The sequence below is a fragment of the Larimichthys crocea genome, chromosome XVIII (assembly GCF_000972845.2).
Source record: "Larimichthys crocea isolate SSNF chromosome XVIII, L_crocea_2.0, whole genome shotgun sequence".
NCBI classification, from domain to species: domain Eukaryota; kingdom Metazoa; phylum Chordata; class Actinopteri; family Sciaenidae; genus Larimichthys; species Larimichthys crocea.
The window spans coordinates 17,129,496-17,153,901 of record NC_040028.1 but is presented as its reverse complement, the minus strand read 5'-3'; the positions used below and the strand labels follow the sequence as shown (position 1 = coordinate 17,153,901).

The window sequence follows — 24,406 nt, the reverse complement described above, 5'->3', positions numbered from 1 at the left end:
TGTATATACTAATTCAGCGCTTATCCTCACCGTGAGGACTGGATTTTATCCCAGCTGACTTTGGGCGAAAGGCGGGAATGTATACCCACCAACGTGAGTTAAATGTATATAATAAGTAACTAATTCAAAAATAACTAATGTCTAAAGTTATTGAATACATTTAGTGGAATAAAAAAGTGACATATGGTGCCCATACATAGCATGCAGTTCCAATTAAAACCACTAGATGGCAGTATCAGCATACAAGAAGGTTAAAGTGGATAAAAGAGAAAAAAAATAACTAACCACAGGGAATGCCAGCTGGGCATTTATTGAATATGTATCACATCATTTATTTATTATCCACTGTTGCTCTGTTTGAGTATTTACTTCATTAAATATAGACCACACTCCTTAAATATAATATATAATTCTACAATATTTAAGTCTGAGCTGAGAGGGCTGGATATATCTTTCAATCTATATTATGAAACTGCTGACCGATATATATATTACATTAGAAAAACAGCTGACCCAGAGCTGCCAGTGCCAGATGGGTCAATTGCATACACACTAACCTTTAAATATTTAATGCCTCTGCACACACACACACACACACACACGTTTATTCAGCTAAAGTTATCAAGTGACTTTGCATAGTAATGTGTGAAAAAGTGAAGCCATGCCTGTTTCCATTCATACTTTTCGTGTCCCGTCAACTGTGTCAACCCTGCAAGGATTAAATGATTGTGGGTCAGTGGGATGGGGCTGCCTGAGCTTTCCGCTCTGATCCAGTGGTCCTCCCACTTCGGATTGAAAGGCCTCATTTCTATTTCAGATTGTTGGAGGGATGATGCGCTCAGTTGACTAATCCTCAACTAGCCAGCCAATAGTCAGCATTCAATATTCCACCTGACATTCAGAGCTCAGACTGTGTTTGTGTGTACGTGCTGTAAAAGATGCAGCACCATAGGAAGAGAAGCAGATCACAGATGTTAAACAATCCTCGAGTACATTATAGATATTTTTACTCAGTTACTTAGGACATCCTTATGTCAGGATGTCTTGATTACAATGTGGGTGAACTCCATAAACTGCCATAAACCCACCAACAGAGGTCAGTACTGTGCAGGCAAAACATGTCTGGACCCTTGGAAAACAAATGTTATATAGAATGTGTTTTTACTTCAGTTATAATCTGGGTAATCTGGGCTGTGTGGCGGGCAGAACCGAGCTGGACTGAGCTGAGCTTGGCTGAAATGAGACATGTTTTATTTTTATTTTTTTTTTATCTTGTATGCTGCCGATTGGTTTTAAGATAATCCTTCAGAGAACAGCCCTTTGTCAGTTTACAGAAATGAATACACATTTTACACAAGCTTAAAATCCCTCCTTCACACGTAGTTTTTTAGCATCAGATACTGACTGCATCTCTCGTGGAGATGTTGCTACAGATGCTGTAGTTGTTTCCTGCGCGGGCTTCTCTTTTGAGAAATGTTTGGTTCAGTGTTTCTCACAGTTAAAGCCTTTGAAGTCCTTATATAACAGTTCCTCATAACAGTTTTTAAGCCAAGTCTCTGGTGCATCCTGTTGTCCCCCACACTTGTTTCTGTGTGTGTGTGTGTGTACTGTGTATGTTCAGGTTTTATAACAAGCGGAAGGGGAGTAAAGCCACATTAGGACTACAGGGAATAAGATCATCACCACTGTGGAAATATAACACATCAGACACAGCAGTGTTATTCCCATCATTGCTGACAGAAGGGGAAAAGAAGTGAGACTAACGATTGTGCTGCACAAGTCTCAGTTTTGGTCGCTGTTAACGGCTTAATGGATGTGGCTTAATTAAACAGATGCTTAAGCATAGTTTATCAGATAAGCAGAGTCGGCGGCTGTCTCTTAAAATCTTATCTTACGTCAGCGTGAGTGGCATTGTGGCAAGTGTCACAGCCGGAGAAGCCCAATTACGCACTAATTGTTTCTCATTGTCCTCCGGTTGCTGAGGAGCTGCATGCCATCTATATCAGCTCCTCCTGGATTTTTCTCAGGACAGAGAGGGAAACCACCACAGGCAGCTAAACTTAATGACCTCAATGAAAACCTTAACAGGTTCGTCAAAGGAGTTACCCTGAGAATGCCGTCAAGCTCACCAGTCCATTGTTTCTGTGACTGGAATGTGGTTTAGATGTGAGTTGACATAATGTGCAACTCGCTCACATTTTACTGAGATCCTGGCCTGTCAAGAGGTAACATAAGCAGGACATATTTACATTTCCTGAATATCTCCTGTATAGTGCCACAGCAACAGCAGTCAATATTGTGCAAGGCAACCCTGACACCTTTAATCCTCCGTGGAGCCACTGAGGATTAAAGGTGTGAGCCATCCCCCTGTGAGCCCTCAAAATGTAGAAATTCTAGAGCAGGGGCAGGAGGTGTCAGGACAGAGACTGAGCGAGAGAGCACGTATTCATGCAGTTGAAATAAAAGATACAGTCCAAGGCATTCAAATCCAGAGTGGATTATATATGGTTGCCAGGCAGAGGCACTGTCTCCAGCCTGAATCCCCCTCCTATCAGTCGACCGTGTGTGTGTGTGTGTGTGTGTGTGATACCTCACACCTCATATGTACCTGATATATTTATCTTCACACTCAACTTACAAGTATGTTTTTTGGCACATGAGGAAAAAAAAGTGAGAGGAACTCATCTTGAATGCATGAATATGATGAATATATTGAAGATTAAAATGTCCACTGTGCAGGATTTAATGGTATCTGACGGTAAAGTTGCAGATTGCTACCAACCGAATACCCGTCACCTTACCTTCCCTTCAAAGTGTGTAGGAGAACATATGGTGGCCATGAGCCACTGGGCACTAAATTTATTTTCTTCACTGCATCACCTTATGTTGTATTCCTCCTTGTTGCAGTCTTTGAGTTGAAACATAGCAGTGTATTTTGATTCTGCAAAATAGTGTCGGAGGATAGTGGAAGGGGATGAGAGCGCCGTGTAAAATACACTTCCAATGGCATGTTTATAGCCACAACCTACTTTCAGTGAGCCAGACTAGACTTTTTTACAGATTAATTTTATTTTGAGTTTACAAATAGAACAGAAAAGTTCAAGTTTTCAGCCGTTTTATCTTGATTTGTTTTACCTGTCCCAGATTCACTTCTTCTGTGTTCATGTCTGTAAGCTCCTAATCCATGTTTTTTTGGACCTTGCCTTTTCTTTTGTTTTGTTTTTTTGTTTTTTACCCTGGCTTGCATCACCACCTTATAAGTTTTGTGTTCATAAATCATTTTGGACAGCACTGACACTGCTTTGATCGATCAATCTTACATTGCCAGATTCCCTATTCACCATGGCAGTAAATGATGCCTCAGGCTGAGTCACAAAATGGCATATGTCTATGGTCAAATAAGCGAAGGGAATAAGCTCCCATGACTACTGTTGCTGTGACTTATTGCAAATGTAATGAAACCAGTCCAAACCAGTTTTTTTGATCAGTTTAATGTATTTTTATTACTGTAGGTCAGAGATACAGGATATGTAACAAAGCTTTGTCACCACGTACCTTGCATTTTTATCTTTTGTATTAGTGCACATGTGCAAATAGATCTATATTTTTATAGGGTGACACTGCAGTTTTAGAAGTAGTTAGCATACATATGCTGCCCAAGGTCTTTTACTGGAAGAACACGCATTTAAATTCTCCGTCACACCTGCCCTCCTACTGGAAACACAGCGGGCACACCCCATTGTAAAGTACTTACTGTTGTGTCCTATTTATTATCAGGCATCAGCTGGCTTATGGAAATCTGTTTCATTACTGGATAGTTCAGTTGATTTTATGGGATTATCAAAGAATGACACAGAGCCAATGGAAGTCAGTCATGTCGTTTATAGATGAATAGCTAGAAGATACATCAACATATATCGTAGATGTAGTTTAAGGAGCTCAGGGGTAAAGATGCAACAGAAAATTGGTGTTCAGAAATTGGAAATTCATACATTTCTTGGGGACGTCCCCACTCTCATAAGACATTTTTCTGTAACCATCAAAATGAGGATTACATGCAAATCCCACCGGAAATGAGCTATTCAGCTTTCTCACACACAAACCAAGAAATCATGTCCAAAAGCATCCACGGAGCTACACAGTGCCCATGTGTGTGTTGCCTAGAGGAGGTAATGGTGGGATCCAAACATGTCACCAACCACACACACAGACACACGGTATAATATGGGTGCTGTTCCACATTCCCATCATCTCATCACCATGGTAGTACTTCAAAAAGTTGGTCTGATGTGCCGTAAGAGGTTATTGGAGACTCACCTCGGATATGGGGTCAAACAAACACACACAGTTTGTGAATACCTACAGTATGCTGTATGTTATATGCATCCACACAACTCCGTTTGGATACTGATCCGAAGAGACCCTGCGGTAGCCCAAGGTCGGGCTGGAGGGAGCATGTAGCGAGGAAGTGTAGAGGTGAGCTGGAGAAGGTTAGAAAAATAAAAACTGCACTGCTGCTCTGAAGTGAGATTACAGTACAGAACTACAAATAATTTATGAATGTACGGAAAAATCCTGAACACAAACAATAGAAACCGCACTCTTTTATATGTTACCAGTGACAAACCTTTTCTGTCATGCTTAGATTTTAGCAATGCTGAGCATTTATGCTGCCCTTAGAAAGGTTTGCATGTCTCTGTGGCATAATGGAAGGTGGGAGCCACACAGTTCTTCTCCTGAATAATACTGTGCATCTCCTGAGAGTTCAAATTTTAAAAAAGCTGCGTCCAAAACTGAGATGCTGCAGTTCCTCCTGTTTCAGTCTCTTTGTGTCATTTTTAGGTAAAAAATAAACAAAAATGTGAAAAATCACATTGCGTCTACTCACTCAAATTCTGTTGTGCTCTTTGAAGCATCTCTTGACTTTTCTCTACGGCAGCCCTTGTCAGTAAACAGGACATTTGAACATCAATATCCAGCATCAGTTCATTTTGTTCTGTTCTGTCTGTCTGTGCCCGCTGTATCACTGCCATTTACAAGGTCACAGATGCACAGAAGATTTAAAAGTTAGTGGGTAATGGGGTAAAATACTGTCATCTGTCTAGCTTTCTGTTAGAACAGACTAATCCCACACACACAAAAACACACACACACACAAACAGTGTGTGCGTTTGTGGTTGTGCAGCTGTCCTTGTAAGGACATTCATTCAGGACTTTAGGATTTAAAGTGGACAGCCTTAACTATACCCTAACCTTTACCATGATCAATTCATGACTATATCAAGACCCCAGAAATGACGTTTTCCCCCATTAAGAACATATGTTGGTCCTCGTGTGGACAACAGGTCCTGACAAGGGGAATGATAATTCACGATAAGGTCCCCAGTATGTAACAAAAATGAGAACACATAAACATACATGAACATATAATCAGAAAAACAAACACACAATGCCATGCCAAGTTGTTAGTTGTCTTAACATGAGTAGAAGGATTAAATTCACTGATACACTCAAACATACTCAACTGACACACGCGCTTGTCAATTGTTAAAGCCCTGCTAATGCTTGCATACACACTAACACATGCACACACAGGTCACACAGAGCATCAGTGATAAGACCCAAATGGAGTTCAACACTGACTGATGGCGTCTGTTTCCACCGCCATCTGTTGCAGACATCAGCCACCAGTGATAGCCTGATTTTGTCTACAATAGAGCATTCACAGTGAGGCTCGTGTGTCATTGTTATGAATGTGTATTTGTTTTGTTTTTGTTAAATCAAAATACAAAACTGTCAAAGGTGTGTGATCTTGATAACCTGTGAGCTGGTTCCTAAAGACTGGGCACCAACATATGGATGAGTTTCCAAAGAATAATAATAATCTAAAACTTATGAGCGAGATCAACATGAGAATTATGATAAAATGCACAAATAACATGTAATGGGAAGAGTTCAGTGTCAAAAACAACTAGTGATCTGGTCAGAGCTGATAATAAATGTGACAAAATGCAACTTAAGAACTAATAACGTGAACGTGTCGCTTGAAAAAGTATGTTAATTTTAAAATATGGTAAAGTATGCAAATGTTAACTCCTGCTGTAACAATGTGAAGTGAGAATAAATTTAAAAAAATAGTCAGAATAAAACTTTTTCACAGATTAATGGGCTTGATACGTAGTAGGTCTTATTCATTTAAGTATAATTAATTAATACGCTTCCCCTCTGAATTCCACCTAATTTCCTGTAACAGCACTGTGATTCATTCCATGTTCTGAGTTACTGTGGCAGAATATCTTACGCTTAGCAACGTAGTTTCCTCTCAGTACCTCGCAAAAAAACTCCTTAAAGACCTTAAAAAATGTGATTCATTTAGACATGCTGGTTTGTACCTGTGATTCACTAAAAGCAGAGAGCTTGACTGCGTGCCTGGCGTTCATTAGACAAGTTACAGCTCTCATAGGCTATACCAGGAAACACACAGAAGTAATGAGCATCTGTGGCCTCAGAGGAACTGGTTCCAACGATGAATCACATACTGTAAATAACATACCACACCAAGAGTGCAAGTAACCATCACAGGAAATGAAACAATCAGTCATGAATCTTGTGGTTGCACTGTCATGAACATTTATACTGATGATGTTTATCATTCATCTGTTGCTGACTTCCTTTCAGCATAACCCCAGACGCTCACAAATAAATTCATGCACTTATCAGACTTGTAGACTTCGTGCGGTTGATAACAGGATATTAACTCAATCATAGGGATGGCACGATTCATCCTGATTAATTCATTAGCAAAGGTTGAACATTCACCTGAAATTGAGTTATGAAAGGTGACAGGAAAGAGGGAGCATGACACTGAATATGGCACAATGTATAGAGAGAAGAAATGATCTTCTGTACATCCACAGTACTCTGGATATTCCCAAATGTGATAAATAGACACTGTTCATAAGAGGATTGCTTATTGTGATGATGTCAACATTATCCAGTTCATATTAGCTCATTACCGTGCTACAGAATAACGACTCAAGACTGAGCCAAAGGTTGGTTAGAAGAACTAAGCGCCATACTACATTAGAGAGAAATTAAGTCTGTGAGGAGTCTGAGATTTAGGAAATTCTAACACAGTAGATGTCTTATTCAAAACACAGAAATAAGTAACCTCCAACTTCACAAAAACAAATGAATGCAGATTCATTAACAAGATGATTGATTGTGTTATTTTCCCCACCTGAATCGTCACATCTGTTGGTCTCCGAGGCTGTTTTCGGTCCTGGTTCAGTCACGTTTATTGGGAAGCTGCTCAGCCTGGTTCCTTTGACCGCTCGGACCACTGGATTCCCCAGGCCAGAAAACCCTCCAGTTCTCATTGACCAAAACGCCTGTGCTATCAAAGGAAACAAACACCAACTCTCCCCTGGCGCTCTGAGCTCTAGCTGCATAATAAAACCACTAGTGATTCCTGTGTTACAAGAGAAAATGTTCATGTTGCAACAATCCCCTCATACTTTCTTCCTGGGCCTAATGGCAACAAGCAGCTCACGAAACACACAAATAACCCATTTTGAATTCAAAACTTCTTTATTAAAGGGTAAGAAGTTTCCTTGAGATAAGCCCCCCTAAGAGACACAGCAACAATCTGCCATTTTCCGACAGAGAACCATGGACTCAGTCTTTATCTGTTACTCATTCTGGCTGCTTAAAACTTGGCTGCAAACTGCAGGTCATGGTCTGAGTAAATCTTCTTGGTTGTGTGTGAGAGGTTCTCCAAACTGTGTTCAATCCAACTTGAAATCATGTCCATTAAAATCACAAACAGGAGATCAGGGATAACCTTGATGGATTCGTACACAGAAAACTTTTTGTTAATATAACAGGGACTGTGCGTATTAACAACAGTTTTTCAACCGCAGTCCCTGGACAGATGTTACAAAGTCACCCTAAAAACAGAATGTATGATTTAATTACAAAGTATGAGCATGCAGAACAATAATAAACAGCAAAGAAATGATAATGTTAGCAGAAATAACATTTCAACCTTACTACATTGTGCATTTTGCCCCCTTTTTACGTGGGCTATGCTGATCGGCCTACAGTCAGACCTTGAGCAAGAAGAGACACCCAGACAAGTTTGAAAACCGAGGACGCAGAATGATTGAAAATGGAAGTAACGGAAACGTCATTGACCTATTCCCATCAGACCAGTAACATCCAAGCTCAGCCAGCAGTGTTTTCTCCACAACCTGTTCAAAATTACCAGCCACTCAACAGTTAATTTGTCTTCATATGTATTGGCTGGTTTCTACAGCTAACTTTGCCATGAGCAGGGGGTGTGGGACTGTTTGCTGAAACCGTGTAACTTGTAGTATGTTAAGTGTCGAGTGTCGAGTGTACACCTGCAATGTTGTCACTTCTTGAAATAACTGGCACAAGTGCATTTCTGGGAATTATGCAATTATGAGTACTCCTACAGAGAACATCTGCTGCATGGGGGATACCACAGGTACTTTACATGTGTGGTGAATGAGAATGTAATTATGCAGTCATAATTTCTATAATCCAATGTGTTTACTTGTCTTTTCCAGTTTACAAGATAGCAGCATGGTGGATCACTCTGGTGGCTCATCCTGGCCTTGAACGTGTCTGTTTGAATCTGTTCTTCCTATAGAGATGCAGACTACAGACCTTCACGTTTAAGGGGAACAGAGCAGTGAGTTATTTTAGTGCTAGTTTAAGAGTAAGGTAGTGCAAAAAGTACAATAATATACTGTTCCCTCTATATTACATTGGTGATCCTTTGTGTTTGTTGGTTTTTAACATGTATCAAACACTAAAAACACACCCACAGTTCATGTAGACTTTATTGTCATGAAGATTCTTACAAGGAACACCACGCAACTTTTAAAAACTAAAGTTATTCAACATGCTACCTCAAACAGCAGTCCTGCTTGTAGGCACAGAGATAAGAAAAACATACTTATTACCATGTAGTTTAGACTAGGTATCATCTTGCTATTACGGATACTTGGCCTACAGAATCTTAATCGGTGAACTGGTGTTCAGGATTTCTCAGCCGGAGAATCTGAGTGGTACTGCCCAGCTGTGTGGTGTGACAGATACGGACAGCGCTCCGAGATGTTGTTGCTTGGTGACGCTCGATGTTTTTATTAAAGTACAGAGCTGCCAGGAAGTCTTGGGAAGAAATATATGAAATATAAAGGTATAAAGTATTAAGACACTGATGGTTTCATTTGATATGAACAAATATAGTTTGCTCACTGCAGGGCTCCAATGTCCACAAATGAATTACAACAAGGCGTCCTGCAGTGTTTGAACTAAAGCAAAATTTAGAAGCAATTACAATTTATTAAATATACTGAAGGAATGAGGAATAAGGACTCACATCACATAATAAAATAAGTATTGGTAAACAAACCTGTACCTGTAATGAAGTGATGCTCCCATTCTTTCGTCAATGTTCATTTTTCTTTTTTTAATTGATTCATTTACGACCGTGAAATAGACCTGACAAGTTTAATTTTCAATTTTTATCCATCCGTTATCCATTTGTATCTTCCATATGCTCACAACGGTTAAGTTAATCAATAGGACATGGCCTCAGTGGCCTCAGTGGCCATTAAGAAACATCATTTGTGATGCATCATCACTATTTTTTCTGCATACTTGAACAGTTAACAAAGAGCAAGAAAGATTGCTGGTGTGACACAAAACAAATGGTTTCTCCCTTGTCAGATAATGGTCCAACAAGGATTTTTAGAGGGTCTGACAAAATGAAGGACGTAACAATGTCAGTTCAAATGCTATTTTAACGGCTAGTGCCAGAAATGGTTGCTACTAGCAACAGACAGTTTAACTGAAACTAACTGCGTCTGGCAGATTAATGCAATACAAATAAAACAACAACACAAAGAGATAAATATTATAAATACAGTTATTTCTGCTTCACTTGTGTCCCTGAAGTCGAGTGTAATGGCAGTGAAGCATTACTGTCTTCTTAATGCAAAGAAAATCTAATACAGAGAAAGCAGACGAGGTTCTAGGATTCAGGATAAAAACAAAGCTTGTTTCAATCAGCATAATTTTGTTTTTTTGTTTTTCTTCTCATACATCACCTTGGCAGGCGTGCAATGATGTTTTGATATTATGTTGCTGGCATTACCCAATGACAATTGCATTGGCAATCAAAGGAGCGATATTATCTGATTACTCCGCATATGGTGTCCTCGACTTTAGTCCTATATCTTTTATGTGAAATGTTTAGGGGTTTGCATTAGATGTTATTTTTAAAAATATGCTTCAATTTGTGTCCAGGCTATAACAAGCCCTTATTGATTACTCGCAGGCCTGCTGCTTTCTTAAGAGCTCTGTACACAGCTTCTGTAAAAATGCTGCACATGTCAGACCCCAGCAAAAATCCATTATGTTTGATGAAGGACTGGTAAATTACAGTTCAAAGCACACCACTGATAGCTAATAACATAAAGTACATAAGCTGGTTCAGTGGTTCTCAGACGTATGTCTGGATGTATGCAGCCAGGCACTCACACAGGGTTTTGCAGACAGTCATATTAACAGTAGACTTAATTATGGGGCTATTAAAAGACAGAAATATACCCCATGTTTTAAATCTATCTGGGCTTGTTTTATGAATAATGAGACACTTGAAGTAGCAATACACCTTTTTTCATACTTTGTAAAGCTGCTGTTGGAATTTCTTTTTAACTTCAGCAGAGTCTAGATCATCTACAGCAATCTGATCTGACGCAGACTGAGCTATTTCCAGTGTCTTGTGTCCATGTATTCATGACGTAGTGTAGCACGGCTCTATTTGACAGCCCAGTCTGACGGCAGTCGGTTGAAAATAGCAGCAAGTGATGATGATGAAGAAATGCCCTGCTCAGAAATTAGAAAAGCGGATCCTCCCTTGTGAAGATGACAGATAATAGTACAATGCATCGACCTGAGTTAGATTCAAAATTCTTACATCTGTGTGTGTATATTTTGAGGCCACATAGAGTATGAAATTATGGGATTACTGGCAAAAATTTCATGGAAGATATTAAAGCCAATGTGCATTATTGTTAAAACCAAGACAAGATACATGTATATCCAATAAAAATAGGTATGTTGGATCAGCGTTGTGAATGATGCTTCAAGACCGTTTAACGCAGAAACAGAATCAGTCCTTAATTAGCAATGGCAGCATTATTTGCAAAGATTTACTGAATAATTAAATCTAGTGAAATGCTGACAAACCCTCTGCACATAGCAAATATTTAGGTTAACATTGGACCCCTACTTGCTTAACCTGCAATCTGCTCTGCTGAAGGACTGTTGTGATTGTAAAAGAGGATTTTGGGAGCTGAAAGACCAGAATGGCAGAGTGGGGATTAATTTGGTGTTTTTTCATCAGCACAGCGGTGCAGAGGCCCGCTTAGCACAGGATCAGGATGCCAGAAAACGTCTGAGCTGTCTTTTTATTTACCAACAGACTTTCAGGCTGGTTATTATACCCCACTGTGTGGTAAGATTGTTAGTGAAAAGATTTAGACTCTGATTGGATGACCTCAAGTTACGCCAGACCGTGCCTCTAGTCTTTTAGCAGGCTCATGTTTTTTGTTTTAAAAGTGTTCATTCACATTTTGTCACACATTTGGCTTCCTTCAAATTAGACTAAATATAAATTTGTCCACTAAGATGCTTAGAAGTTTTTTCTGAGCGCCCTCTCGACAGGAAGACATCTTTGCCTGTGTCTTCCGAAACATTACAAATCAGTGTTGAGAAATAATCTATATATGGCATATATATATAGGGCTCAATAATAATAATAATAATACATTTTATTTCATAGGCGCCTTTCTGTCACCCAAGGACACCGTACAATAAATAAAAGTAGACAGCAATAACAAAAAACAGACAAAAAGATCCATAGAAGTATCAGATTACAAGAATACAACATTAAAAACAGGTTAAAAAGGACAATACAATTGAATCAGATGGAAAAGGCAATTTTAAACAGGTGGGTTCTGAGTGTGGGCTTGAATTGTGAGAGTGAGTTGATGTTCCTTATGACGGGTGTAAAGAGTGTCACCAACAAATACTTTGTTAAAGGTTAGTTGGTTACAATTAGGCGAGCTTTGCATTCAAGAGTACAATAACAACTGTATCATTAAGATAAGAAAATAATAGTTTTAAAAGCAAAATGTCCCACCATGTTTAAGGGAAACTTCTGTATTTTTCAACCTGGACTCTATTTTTATATGTTTTTGTGTGTAAGTGACTAATGGGGCGGTCAATTTTTCAAATTGGTGCAGCATTGAGCCGGAGTGCTACAGCTTCAAAACAGGCTGCAATGTGTGATCCTTCAAAAAAAAGTGTTTGTTTCTGCCACTGATAGGTTTAGATTGCTCTGAGTGTCTGACAACACATTGCTGTGTTCAGAGCAGACTCCATTGTAAAAACAACAAACAGTAATTTTTAATCCCAGAACATGGTAACTGTATCTCTAACGGTGTCTCGATCACATAGTTTGTTGTGTAACTTTTGTAATTTAACACTTAAGTCTGAAATATACTGTGAGTAACTCATGCTGATTTTATAATTACCTGCATGACTAAATACAAACACATTACTATAAATGTTAGTGTCCAAATAAAGTTCATTTTCTTGAATAAAGGTTATGGTTAATTGATCAGGAATCAAATAACTTGTAAAATAAGTTGTTCTCTTTCCCTGCTCAGTAGATAAAAGGCAACTGTTTGCTAAAAAACTTGATACACTGATATTTTTGATCTGTCAAAATCATGTTTAGCTAATAATGTAATAATTTATTATTTTTTAATTAAGAGAAACACTTTGGCAGACAAACATATGGCACTTCGACCTAGAATAAAGGTCGTCCTCAAAACCAATTGAATTTGAGAGGAGGATGGCTGAAATAAAACAGATGTTTGCTCAGTGGTGTCAAAATATAAACTGATGTTATGAAATACTTCTAAGCAGCTTGGTGAGTAAAAATAGCAACGAGCGTGTTCGCTTTGACCCCTACTGCGCTCAAAGCGCAACACTCCCCATCCCAGACCTTCAAACGTCGGTCCTGGCAACACAGTCTGTCTCTCTCCTCACCATTATCTGCAGAAAACATCGAGTTTATTATTCTAACGCTAGATACAGTTCTGCTCATGAGTTTTGTAAGATTAGTAGAGTTTCAAATGAAAGTATAAAGTATCACAGAATAGCACAACCATTAAAATAACTTAAACTCGGATCGTCCCCTATCAAAAGTCTGCATCGTCCCTTTCAGCATCAATAACAGCTTGCAGGCTTTCGTGATAGTTGTGGATAAGGCCTTTTGGTTGTCTTGCGTGAACTGCACACTTGAGCTCTCCCCCAAACTTTTGGAAACTTTCAGACTCATGAATGCAAATTGGCCACCAATGTCTGCACATAATACACTGCTATCAATTTTGATGAAATTGCCAATGTCGGTCTAGCTCAATACCCCCAGCTGTTTGCTTTGCAGTGGGATGTTATACCGTTCATCATAGGCATTGTTGTCTCCAAACATAGCATTCATGGTTGTGACTCTAAAGTTCATTTTTGGTCACTCCAAATGGCATTCGTTCCAGAAGTTTTGAGGCTTGTGTAGGTGCTTTTTGGCATATTCTAAGTGGGATGTTTTTGGGACAGAAATGGCTTTTTTCCAGCAACTCGACCATGCAGCCCATTTCAGCTGAAATTGCTTGTGGGTATTTGTTTGCATCCTGACAAATTATTCTGGTAGTTGTGGCTGAAATCTTTGTTGGTCTGTCTGACTGTGTCTTGAACCCCTAATTTTACTTTATTAGGATGTGGATTGGTATTTTCAAATCTTTGGATATTTTCTCATCTCCTTTTCCTGATCTTTAAAGTTCAACTACCTTTTCTCGCAGCTGTCGTTTTTTTGCTTTCCCCATGACTCAGTAATGAGAGGAATCAGCGCCGCCCTGGACGAAATGTGCAGAGGTCTCTCAAGAGGCTATTTATACAATGCCACTAATTACAATCAAGCATGTCACAGGTGTGGAAACCTACCTATAATAGCTATTTTAACCTGTGTGTGTCAACTTGTGTGCATATTATCATGCCAGACATTCAAGGATGTGTAAACTTTTGATTGGGTGGTGTCAGTTATCATTATCATTTAAAAAGGGCACACACACACAATTATGTGATGATAAACAGATTCATTGTACCACTATCCCCTAAATGAATTAAAGGTTTTCTCCATGATCAATGAAGCAATGAGGCCTGCTGCTAGAAATCTAGGAGTAATATTTGATTGAGACGTTCAAACCACATTTTTAAAAAATGCAGAATACAGCAGCTACACTACGATTATTTTTAAAGCACCTCTGGGTTTGGCTTCAAGCTCCAAAGCAGAAATGTCGACCTTTTATGACCCAGTTCGCAGCCTTAGATCTTCAGGTGGAGCCTTCTGGCTGTTCCAAGTTTGAGGCTTACAGTAAATCTAAAGGTGACCGTGCCTTTGCCGTCAGAGCCCCTCGACTTTGAAACAACCTTCCTGAGAAGGTCAGGCTTCTTTTAAACTTCTTAAAACCTATTTTTGTAGACATGCTCTTCTGTGATGTTGCCTTTTTAATCTTTTAATGTTGTTTTATTTATTCGTTTATATTGTCACTTTCATATTCTTAATTCTTGGTTTTGTCTTGCCTGTTGTTATACTGCCTTGAGTATCCCGTTTATGCTTTGCGCTATATAAATAAAGTTGTTTTTATGTTTATAAATCACATGTATTATTGGTGGTGGCAGCATATGTAAAAAATAAAGCGCACTTGAAAACTATTAAATCTGAATAAAGCGCAACCTGCTTAAATATTTCAGCGCAATATACTTAAAGTTAATTGACTTTTCATTATCATGTAAAAGAAAGAGTGAACAAAAATAAAATGTACTCTAATCAAACAAATCAAACTGTGGTGTCTAGGCTGGGGGTTGGGCTCCAGGTGCTCTCGTTACAGGGATGGGTGTGGTGCTGTGGAGCTGTCTGCACACACCTGAAGCTGATCATCATCTCGAGCAGTATTTAGAGGCTGGCCTCCTGCATGCTGCTGCCAGATTGTCACCGCGTCGTGACTCCAGCGCTTCGCCCTCCTCTCCACCAGGCTTCTGCACCAGTCCGCCCCAGCCTGGACCCCTCGACGGCCTCTCCCTACCTCGTCCCCGGCTCAAGCTCCCCCCGTGAGCTCTGCTGCCTTCCTGGCGCCCGTGGCACCCCCCCTGCCCCTTTTTCCGTGGTCTAATAAACGGCTGCTTATTTGGCAAACTCTGCTCCTCTGCATTTTTGGGTCCACTACCAGCGAGACACCACACAAACACCATCATAAATCTCTTATCATAAATAACTGTGGTCAAGGCAACCTGACGTCATCCATTGTCATCATCCTTTTTTAGATTCAGATTATTTTTTAGCTCAAGAAGACAATTACCAACTATCTCCCACTCCTTTATTGTGTTACTCATTCTTTTGTTCATTATGAATCGACGGACTGTGTCTCTGCTTTTCTGTCTCTGTGTCACTCGTCCTCTCTCCTTGTTGTATTCAGCCACCGAGCCCTAGATCTGGTGTGTCAACAGAGGATTCCACTCAGTAAAGCCGCCGTGGGTGGACGCTTACCCATCAAGGCTGAGCGTTGTCCGTGTCACACACTTTTCCACCCAGAAATGGAAACTTTAGCACGTATTCAGTCCTTATCACAGATCTGCAGTGTTACTGTCAGTGCTTTCCATCCGAGGGGCTGATGAGAGGTCCCAAGGCCGGGCTATTGTGATGTGTTGGGTAGTAGACAGAAGGTAGAGGCTGTGCAACACTAAGCCGTGGCAGATGTCTAGATCACCTGGGACAACCCCAATATTCATGTCCTCACAAACTTGAACAGTAAAGCCACCAACACCCATTTACCATTTGGCCAATATAAACAATCAGCAGTTCAGCTGGGCTTTGGTGAAGCTGTGAAAAGAAAACTATACAAAACATTTTTTTGGAAATAACAAAAATGGATTCTCCGTTAGTTCTCTCCAGTTTCCATCCACAGTCCAAAGACATGCAGGTTAATTGGTGACTCTAAATTGCCTGTAGTGTGCCAGCCTTGTGATGAAGTGGCTGTTATAAAAATTAGGATCACATTGCTATTCAGATGTTTTAAATCATACGATGTGTGTGTGTGTGTGTGTGTGTGTGTGTCCCTATTTATTACATGTCTTCAGACTAAGTTCAGAACAGAATAAGGGGCCAGACACAGGTCAGAGAGGTGTCATTTCTGCTGGTTACTTATTCGAGAACTGAGAGAGAGAGTGGTTATGAGGTTATCTATGTGAAGTGTCTGTCGACAATAGGGAGGTGTCTGAGACAGCCCATTAGAGAGTGTATAAAAACCAACTGTCAGAGCTCCTCGAGGAGCCTTTTCTCTGTAACCCCTTTTGTCTGTTGCACTGTTAAACGCTCCTTCTTGTACAAGAATAATAAATTCAAACTTTGATACTTTGAATCCAGTCCTCCTCATTCAAGGGTTTTTCACACAGCCACTGGGCAGCTCACATCATGTTCAGCTCCTATAATGAACTCTGAGGAGCTTTTTATTTGTGACATTCAAAATCAAAACAATTCCAAACTAAAGTCCCTGTCCTGACATTGAAGTATTAACAATATATGTTGTTTAATGTGCTCAAACTATCCCCTGAAACAATGAACCCCCCTCTGCACTCTGTTGAACATGGTACATTCTGAGTTCCCTCTTCTATAAAGTCCATGTGATGACCTCACTTCCTGTTTGGACACATGACCAGCAGGTGAGCTTTTGCAACAAACATTTGGTTATTTGAACTGAGATAAATATGTCAATAAATAAAGTGAGCAATGTGAATGATGACATGCATGCATACTTAAATTGTTAGTATGTTTGCTGCATGTGCTTCCCGTGCCTGGGCTTCAGGATTTAGCCACACAATTAAGACTACAGATCTGTTGTGTTGACAGGATGGAATAAATAATCCGAATATAGAAACTTGAGTGTGCTTGCATGGCCACTGTGCAACCTATGACAATGCAGAGCAACCTTCAGAGGAACTATTTTTGCTCTGCCTTTCTGAAATGCCTCTCCACTGACATCCAAATTAAATTGAAAATTTCAACTGTGTATGCACTAAGTTGGATCAGTTTTATTCATATGATTTGTGTTGTCTGTTGCCCAGAATAGCTGCTGCATTGGGATTTATCATCATTCATAATGAAATCTGGTCTGCTGTCTGTGATTGTGTCAAGGTAACAAGGATGGATGCTAAAATGGGAGAGTCGAGTGGCCCCACTACAACATGCAAGATGAGGGTCGGGGACAGCTGAAGGCATCAGCAGGCGACTTTTTTTAGAAGGTAATCAGTGAAAAAGCAGAAAACATCAACAATCCTTCAAATTCAAAAGTAAACAGAATGAAACTTCTGGAGACCTTGAAAATCCAAACCAGATTTCATTGTTTACGTATATTACTTAATATTTAGAAAACAGAAATATTTAGATTCAGTTTTCAGAAATTGAACATAAACATAAGAATTATAATGAATTATTGATCCCTTGAAAACATGCAGGGCCTCAAATGTAGGGTTTTTTGGGGGCAATATTACATCATAGCTTGTATTACTTGTATAACTGTTCGATGGGGTCCCTGTGGCTTACAAGGTTGAGTAGATCGTCGACTATCAGCGGTCCACCTCGGCTTTTCCACTCCATATGTTGTGTCCTCGGGTAGAATACTGAAATTTAAGTTGCTCCCAAAGGCTGATGTGCCATCGATGTATGAGCGTGAATTTATGTGATTGCTTACCTTCTGGTTAGCAGTTGGCACCTTGCATGGCAGCCTCTGCCATCAGCGTGTTAGTGGGTGACTGCGTCATGTAGTGTAAAGCTTGGTTCAGAAGATTAGGAAGGCTGGATATAAGTATAATCCATTTACCTTTTCCAATACTGCTAACATCATATTGGTTGGCAGACGTGTGAAATGTCACCTTCCAACTTCAAACCAGTGAGAGAACCACAGAGCAAAAAATACTTGTTTGATGTGAAATGTTCTGACTTTGGTGAGTTCACGTTGGACCCCCATTGATTTTCAAGGCCTTAAAAGCATCTTTCATTTGAGTTTCCATAATCTCTGGCCTCTCTCCTTTTGATTCATCTTAAATCTTATTATCTGATTAGCAGTACCATTTCAACACTCTGACACATGCAATTCTTTATTTTAGAGGATGTAATTTAAATGTGAAGTGCGACAGTTGTAATTTAAAGCAGTGTTTTATGCAAATGGACTCACAGTTTAAATTAAGCAGCCTGATAAAATTAAGCGAGCGGGTGAAAAGCACAAAAGACAAGAGGAGGATGGTTAGAAATGGAAAATTCTGAATCAAAAGTAGAAAAATAAAGCTGTCACAACTGGTGACATCTCCTTGCTTTTTTTTTTGGGGGGGGGGGTGCTCTGTTTTATTCCAGCACTGATTCTCCCTCGAGTGAGAGGCGCTCAGGGGGAAGCCAGCAATTAGCACTGATAGACTTGATTACCTGAGCTGTCAACCCGCAGTGGGGACTGTTTAAAAACAGCCTCCGGTCATTCACACCTATAAGCGCGAGAGGAAAGGGGGCAGATGAAGAACCGCAAGGTTAATTGAAAATTTATGAGATCTTTCATGCCTGAAGCAGAAAGGCCATATTAATGTTTAATTAAAACAGGACATCATGGCTCAGTCTGTGACAGTCGAGGCCGCCCTGTGCTGTAACGAGTTAACTTATCAGGCCGTAAAGCGTTATGAGCCAGTTGTTTATGCGTTTAACGCAAACCTTTTGGACTCAAACAGGTTTTTATAGTGAAGCAGAATTTCAGAGCATCAACTCGTGTTCACAAATGTTCCGTGTTTGTTTCCGTTCCCGAAAGCCTGCTTGTGTATGACTTGTAAGAGTTATGATGTCTGCGCATGTTTGGCTTCGTGTTAAAATAATTACTGATTTCCCTTTTGGTAGAGGCAGTCTCGCTCTTTGATTAACATGTTAGAATTCAGCTCTGTCGTCGCCATTTATCAACATCCCACAGGCAGAAAAGATCCTGAACACATGCAGCTCATGCCTCCCTCTACCTTTCCCTACCTCCCTCAGACTACATCAGTTATCATTAGGGAGTGGGGTGCAGGTGACATCGGTAATTACCTTTAACTATGTTGATGAGATGAATTCCAAGAATGAGGCTGTGTGTGTTTGCATGCACACACACACACACTATGAAGTAATCATTCTGGTGTGTGTGTGTGTGTGCCTTTCTGGACATTAATTAATTCAAACAGGAAACTATTTAATTACACAGTCCACTTACTCATGGTAGAGGCACATAAACCGGGGTGAAGTGACCAAATCTGAGCAAGCGAACCAAGTCAGCTCAGCTGGTGAGGTATCACTCTGAGACTGAGGAAGGTTGTGTCTCCTATCTGTGTTTGAATGTAAAGCGTGTACCTCCAGGATGTGTACTCTTAATAAAGATCTGTAAAGACTTTTCAGTCTCCCCTAGACATCTGGGTGTGTCCAACTCCATCTCTGAGTTGACTCTGAGTCAGTCAACTAACCTAAAAATACAACACAACAAAGTTCTACCACATCTCCAAGATAGATGCTCTTGTGCTGTCTTCTGTTGTGTGATATTTTGTTTTGTTGTTTTTCTATGAAAAATATGGATCAACATTCTTGCATTTTAAGGTGAGTGAAGCCTCTGAGTCACTTTGTATTTGTTCCGGCACCTTTTTTTTAGAAGAGAAGTTGTCAAAAAACAATTTTTGTAAATTATCCACTGTACAGTGACCGGATTGGAAAAAGGAAAAGGAAATAGGCTCTCTAATGGATTTTAAAGTAGTAGGTTTGAAAATAAGAGCGCTCGGGCTTCTGTGACGGAGGCTTTTAGCCATGTGGTAATAATATCTACACGGAGCTCCCTACAGGTCTGTAGAATTGCTGTACACTGCATTAAACCCCACTATTTTCTATATTTCTATTGCTCTCCGGAGTGCTCTGCCTATTTTTCCCCATCCTGTCTTTTAATACAGCAATTAGGTAGAAGATGTCAGTGGAGTGCACAGACGAATCACCCCCGTGATATTTACTGGATTTTCTGGTTGTCCCTCTGATGTCCTCTGGATGCTCCACATCAACTCTCTGTTATATACAGACTGTTAGCAACAAATAATGTCACTTTAAGCAGTCTTTGTTGAGCAACACTTATAGCAACAAATGGAGTTAGTAAGTTGAACTTACTTGAATTCCCCATGACAGTCCAGGGGACGAGAGGAGAGATGAAATGAAATGAGATGAGATGAGAGGTGGCAGTAGCTCAGTCCATACAGACCAAAGTATGGCGGACTGGAGAGGTGCCAGTTTACTTCCTGGGCACTGCAGAGGTGCCCTTGAGCAGGGAATCGAACCCTTTACTGCTCCCAGGGCACCTCTACATGGCTGCCCATCACTCCATCATCCATATGTGCATGTCTATGAGCCCTTTGTGTGTGTTTGGTTGTATTTCGGGCTTATATATGTAAAAACTTGTAAAAATTCTAGGATTAACAATAATAATAATAAATACAGGGTGAGGAATCAAGGTTAGTACTGTATCTGCACAATTTATTAACAAATAAAGTCAAGCATGAAATATTTAAACGAAAGCCACCAACTCATAACAAATGACCACAACTTATTGTAGATGATAAAAAGACAAAAAACTTAAGGAGGATAGCAAATCATACAGAATGACTCCGAAAGAGATTTTCCGTCTCCAGTGCACCCTAAAAAAAACTAAACCTGCCACATGTTCCACTGACTCCACATGACCGTTATGCCAATGCTTTTAATCTCTAGTCCTGATTTAGGACAACTGCCATCGGCTGAGACGCAGCACACACAGGAGAGGACGGACATAGAATAGCATTTTCTACGCCTGATGAGTAGCTTGCATCCCACCAAAGTGACACAAACAAAAGATGTCGTTTGACTCTTTTCATCAGAGTTAGTTGCTAAGTTACTGAAATCGACTAAAGAAATGTTCAATTCAAAAACAAGTCTGCTGAAAGAAAGACTCCCTCAAAATGCTTTGTGTTTCTCTCTCTCTCTCTCGTTGTTGTTCTCTGGGGGGTCTTGTCCTCACCTCCGTAAGCTGCAAGCTGCTGTGTCAAAGCGATGCGAGTCAATATGTCTTTCTTCTCAGGCTGCCTGTGAACGTACTGCTCTGTGTCCATCAGCATGACGTGTTTGCATTTTTTGGTTGTTTGGCTGCTGGTAACTCTTTTTACTATTTGTTTAAACTCCAGCCAGTATCAACAAAATTAAATCTGGCTCCGTGACCAGACGTAAAGCCACATAGAAAAGTGAGTGCGCAGGGATCTGGTGGCATTGCTTTGTCGTGGTCTAAAAATAAAAGTAATATTTTATACTGGTAACCTTTGATGCACCACAGTATTAAATTAAATTAAATTTTGCATTCATTCTCATAAGAAGCTTTTGGTATTTACAATATAAATGTGATGAACAACATTTTGTCAACCTGAGGGCCAGTCAGGTGGATTCAAAGATCACGGTTATTCAGAAGTAAACCCAAGGCACAACGTCCCAACAAAGGATCTCAAATCATTCCTGAGCTAAAATGTCACCTCACAGCAACAACAAGTGTGGCTGTAGCCTTTTCGTCTACTGCTAACGTCTGTTATTGCCTTTCATTCATTCTGTACACAAGAGTCTTGACATTTTTTCGAAGACTACAAACTCCTAAAACCTCATCTCGAAGGTTTCTCTCAGCTTTCTGCATCAGCACAGGTGTCAGTTATTTCTTTTGGTACAGCTTAAATCTCTATGGGTATGGTACTGTATGGGTCTCTAACTAGGGGTGTTGTGATATACTAATGTTGATAATGAAAAAATGAAATATATTAATGTTCTTATGTTGAATATATCATATAGTTTTTATACACTATAGTTTTATCCCTCAAAACTCTAATTTTTAATTCTCTGTATTTTGGCTTCTTACATCATTATCACTCATTATGCAGCATAAATTCATGTAAATCTATGAAAATGTATCACATTTTAGGTCCAGGTGTGGTAGGTTTTAGTGGCACCTAGTGGTTAAGTTGGGGATTGCAACCAAGTGAATACTCATCCTCTCCTTCCAAGCATGTAGGAAAAACTCTGGCTGCCAAATTAACATAAAAAGCTCCATATCGGTATCCATATTTTGGTTTGTCTGTTCTGAGCTACTGTAAAACAAAAAGGGCTTGAAAACAATTCTTATTTTCAGGTGATTATACACTAATGGAAACATACTAATAAATATTATCGTTGTTGTTTTCCTTCCTTCCTTCCTTCCCTCGTCGTTTTTTCCTTCCTTCCTTCCTTCTTTCCTTCCTTTCGTTGTTTTTTTTCCTTCCTTCCTTCCTTCCTTTCTTCGTTTCTTTCCTTTTTTCCTTCCTTCCCTCGTCATTTTTTCCTTCCTTCCTTCCTTCCTTCCTTCCTTCCTTCCTTCCTTCCTTTCGTCGTTTTTTTCCTGCCTTCCTTGCTTCCTTCCTTCCTTCCTTCCTTCCTTCCCTTGTCGTTTTTTCCTTCCTTCCTTCCTTCCTTCCTTCCTTTCGTTGTTTTTTTCCTTAATACAGTGGACTGTTGCAGTATGTGTGTGTGTATAGGTGAGTAGTGTATAGGTTGTCATAACATAGAAAATGTTTAGTTCATTACTAGTCAAGAGCATCCATGAGAGTAGTCATAAAGCATTATAAATGCATTATAATTCCCCCTTAACGCTCTGTCGATGCTGTCGTTATAGAAAGTGTTATGTATTATTTTATGTTGTCACTGTGAACTTTTGGTGCCAAATTACTATTATCAATAAGCTTTTAGTATTTACACTATAAATGTGATGAACAACATTTCGTCAACCAGACAGGTAGATTAAAAAAAACACAGTCCCAACAATCTGTCAAAACATTCTCAAAGGATCTGAAATGATACTTCTGTTATTGCTTTTCATTCATTCTCTGCACAACAGTCTGGACGTTTTGTCATTTAAAAACTCTTAACCTCTGTAGTGTTCTCTTTCTGCGTCAGCACTTTAGACAGTAAAACAAGGACTTAGTCACCCACAGGTTTCTGGAGAGCTGGTTTGGAGCTCAGAGTGTGATGACTCTGGCCACCACCACCATCGCCACCTTGGCAGTCCTTCATCTGCCGCCTCCTGGCTAATCTAAAAATGGGCAAAAGACATAAATCATCTGTGGACCTGAGGCAGGCTGGATGACGCCTAGTTGCTCAAACAAGCCATCTGTAACAACACCTACCTGTCAATCAGAGCGGCCATACTGTTAATTATGCATAACTTTAAGCCTTAATATAATTAGAGCAGGTGAGTTATATATTCAGCCTTAGTACAGTTGTCATGAACAGAAAATTGGCTAAAGAGAAGCAGGCTACAAACATGTTTATTTCACTTATTTTCCCTTTTTAATATGGGGACTTATGGAAAGTACAAATTTTCTAGCCGTCCACAAGTGGCAGTTCGAGGAATCCCTAACCCTAACCCTAACTGTCAGAGGTTTACAAGCTCCTCCAGCTTATATTCACAATACCAGCCAGCAGTAGACCAGCAGAGAAGTCCTTTACTGTCTAAAAAGGATATAGACTTATCTGAGGAAGTGTGTGTACAGGTCCGACTTTGACTCTTTTGTTGTGGAGAACCTAAAGGCCTGTGGGAAATTCTACACCGTGCTTATTGACCACTTCTCTACCATGGGAGTCAGGAGAAAGGCCTTCCTCTTGAAATGCACACCACCTTCTCCCTTTGTAGCTCTACTGTTGATTGAACTTTCCAAGTCGCTGTGAGTCCAGTTTTATAAGTGGTTATATATCATTGCGCCTTGCTTGCCAGGATTTAGTAAGCTGCGAGTGTTCAGTCTACTGCAGTTGTTTACACACATAAAATAGGCACCACAGACCGTACTATGGTCAGCGCCCAGAGCCGGGTCACCTGGAAACATGAGAGCAGGCATTTATCACTTTCCTGTCTTCAGAATGACCATGCTCCCTTTTGGATGAAACAAGCTGTAAAAGTCCATCCAAGCACCGAGCCTAAAAGCAGCATATTGCACACTGAACAATAAAAAAAAAACCCCAGTTTACGATTTTTAGTAGCAGTAAAAGAAGAGATCTGTGGCTTCAGGCCATCCACAGAGCAGATGAAGAAGATGGTAAAGTTGCAAACTCTTCATCATATGCTTGTAAATGATGCTACTGAGTGCCTGTAGATCGAAAAGATTTAAAAAA

At 39.9% G+C, this 24,406-nt stretch overlaps 1 protein-coding gene across 2 annotated transcripts in view; it reads left to right on the top strand.

The window, feature by feature from the left end:
* Positions 1-17,348: 17,348 nt before the first annotated feature.
* Positions 17,349-24,406, top strand: part of pdzk1 (PDZ domain containing 1) — a 57,477-nt gene continuing 50,419 nt past the window's right edge. For both annotated transcript variants that reach the window (XM_027291088.1, XM_027291085.1), the window contains exon 1: positions 17,349-17,457. The gene's annotated coding sequence lies outside the window, so the exon portion shown is untranslated. The remainder of the gene's footprint in view (positions 17,458-24,406) is intronic.